The 3273-nt window shown below is 35.7% G+C and overlaps 1 non-coding gene across 1 annotated transcript; it reads right to left on the bottom strand.

Annotated features, from left to right (window-relative positions):
- Positions 1 to 1649: 1649 nt before the first annotated feature.
- Positions 1650 to 1813, bottom strand: LOC114009088 (U1 spliceosomal RNA). The gene has a single exon (XR_003550564.1). It is a non-coding gene; the product is annotated as a U1 spliceosomal RNA (small nuclear RNA).
- Between the last annotated feature and the right edge of the window lie 1460 nt (positions 1814 to 3273).

Genomic DNA, 3273 nt, shown 5'->3' with positions numbered 1-3273 from the left:
CAGGAGGATGTGCATGTGTGCCCAAAATCCAGAGAGAATAGAGGAGAAGGAATTGCAGCATGGCCATCCCCCCCTGGGTGGTGATTTCTTACTTTCTGTCTCTCTGTCTCTCTGAAATGAAATGAAAAGGAACATAGTAAATTCATAAATACACAACAAAAAATGATTAGCAGTTATATTAAACACTAAAGGCAGAAATCTTCAGAATTTTCCATGAAGAGTCCAGTAATATTTCAAACTTTACAGGTCACCAAGTTTTTGGTGCAGCTACTCATCTCTGCTGATACAACCAGAAAGCAATGATAGAAAACATAAACAAGTCAGCTATGTTCCACTGAAACTCAAGTTACAAAAACTAGCAGCAGGCTAGATTTGGCACAGAGGCTAGAGTTTGCCAACCCTTGGAAAGGAGAATTGAACATACATGAGATAGAAAAAATATTGAAAGATAAAATACAGCAAAATTTCAAGAAACTATACCATGATCTATACCATGAAAATGGAATGCTGAGCACCAGAAAACACTATGCAGATCATCAGTATGATGAAGTATGATACTGCGAAGATGAGAGAATGTAATGATTATGGCCACACTTTGGAGCTCTATACCCTGGGTTTAAATCCTGGCCTTGCCACTTACTATCAAGCTTCTTCACTTTTATGTCCATCATTTTATTTATCAACTAGATACAAATACAATTACCTGATTACCTGCTACCTCAATAACATGGTTTGGTATATTAATATATTAATATATGTGAAATGTTTAGGACAAGGTCTAGACCCAGCAAATGGCTATTACTATTATTAATAGCAAAATTCATCCTAGTTAAAGTAGCAAACATCAAAAATAAAAAGGAAAAATTATTTAGACATCTAGGCAGAAAAAGTTGCCAACAGTGGAAGAAATCATGTTGGCCTCATGCTTTACAATATATTTTATTCAGAAGTGAACAGAACAATGTCTAGAACATACCATGGGGTAGCATGGATAACAAAGAATATTACACCCAGCCAAGTGTTGCAAGTATAAGAAGAAACAGGCTGACATCCTCGAATATAAAAGGACTCGAGATAAAAAAAAAAAAAAAAACATAATCCCCTCACTAAAATAAAAAAAAAGTAAATGAAAAAATTAAAACTACATGACAACGAATTCAGCCAATCAAGTGATAAATTAAAAAGTAAACTCAATAATGGAAAAGTCATGGTAAAAGGACTAGCACTGAGCAAGGCTTCCTTTTAAGTAGAGGAAATTATGTTTGCAGAACAAAATGTAGTGCTGCAATGCTGACAAAGAAAAAGAATTTGAAACAAAACTTAGGAGGCACAGAAAGGGGAGCAAAATTGAAAATAAGTAGAAAAGTTCTCACACCTCACCTCTCCTTGAGATTCTTTATCAATAATATGTAAAGTTGAAATATGTAGTTTAAAAACATTTGACTTATGTCAATAGTGAAATGACAATAAGGATTACCATTTCATATTGATGAAGAAACACTGGTAATTCCTTCAATTTCACTTTGGCTATTTGTTTTTCTTTCTAAAATCTAAATAAATGTAAGTAAACTTTAATTTAAATAAAATTAGAGGTTGTATTTTTATGCCCCATATGATTGCATTATTTCAGCATTTTTTTTTTTTTTAATCAGGGGAAAGCGCGAATGCAGTCCCCCACTACCACAAATTATGCAGTCGAGTTTCCCACATTTGGGGAAATCACAGGGGTCAGCACATATGGAGTGCAATGGATAAGCCTTGCCCTGGGAAAACCACCTTCGTGATCATGGTATCTCCCCTGCCAGGTAAGTATAGCATTATTTTTTCACTTATTCATTCAACCATTTCTTCTCTCTCTCTAGATGTGTCCAGAAAAAAATGTACTAATGGTATAATGCTCACCAAATTGCTTTTAGGAGGTATAATTTATGGTGTTTCTTGCTTTCTTCTTCATGCTTTGCTCAGTTGTGTTTTTTTTGACAAGCAATAAGTGGGATTCCTAGCTGCCCACCAAAATCCTTTGGTTTCTGGTACTCAGGCTAAACCAAGTTTCACAACCTCTCTAGCAACTATATGTGACTCAGTTCCCTTCCACAGAAACAAGCAGAAGTAATGCTGAATTTTGACCTACCATGATGCTTAACTCTTTTCTTTCTCTGTACTACCTGGTCACTAGAGCCAACTTAGAAAGCAGGTATTACAGATTGCAGATATATATCAGGGCACCTGTCTGAAAGTGTGGAACAAAGCCACCCCACAGCCACACACTCACTCACCTTCGTTACATTACATGGGAGAAAAACAAAGGTTGTTTCTTTACACCATGTTATTGTAAGTCTCCTTATAAAGTATCCTTTTCCTTTAGCATAATTAATATAAGCATGCATCATTTTTTAGGGAAAAATACTATGCCAATACTCTAAAAATAGGATCAAATTAGTTTTAAAAATAAACAAAATGCAGGAGAAACTCCCCAGCACATAGTTGTAGATATTTAGTCTGACAAGAGTCTGGGAACAAATGTGGTTGACACCACAACTGTACTTTGAAAATTGCTTTCACAGGCCAGGAAGCCCAGTAATAATGGTATTTAGTGGCCTCACAAGTCTTCTGAATTAAATTCACCTTTGAGACTTGTTTTATTTTTAAAGAAAGTCTGGTTTATACTGCCTCTGATTATTCTAAAGAATATGTGTTGAGACCAGCAGATAGTGTAATGGTTTCATCACTGGACTCCCATGTAGTCGACTGCAGTTCGAGTCCCAGATTCATTGACTTAAGACGCACACTGGGTACGTATGTGTGTGTGGGTGCCCAAGATCCCAAAAGGAGAATAGAGGAGAAGGGATTGCAGCATGGCCATCCCACAGGAGGTGATTTCTCACTTCTTGCCTTTCAATCTCTCTCTGTCTTTCTGGAGAACATTCGTGCCCTATGGCAAAAATCTCTCAAAAAAAAAAAAAAAAAAAAGAATATACTTCTTCTGAATTCAGAACATCATCACCCTTGCTATCCAACCAGATATTTCACATGGTTCTAAGGACATCAGTTGCATCTAGACCAAACCATCTTTCTGTAAATACTCTGATAACATTTTTAAAATTACCTTCGACACAGAACACTTTTTACATAAATTAATTCAACTCCTTTGCCCAGAACACAGCCTGGGAAACATCACTAATACATTATCTTTTGTGTTTTTGACATGTAATAAGAGATTTGTAATCGTAATGATTTTATAACAGCATATAGGACTATTGAAAGTGAAAGTTA

This window comes from Tupaia chinensis, unplaced genomic scaffold, assembly GCF_000334495.1.
Source record: "Tupaia chinensis unplaced genomic scaffold, TupChi_1.0 Scaffold000458_2, whole genome shotgun sequence".
Taxonomy (NCBI): Eukaryota; Metazoa; Chordata; class Mammalia; order Scandentia; family Tupaiidae; genus Tupaia; species Tupaia belangeri.
Note: the sequence above shows the minus strand (reverse complement) of the source record. Positions and strands in the feature narration are given on the sequence as shown.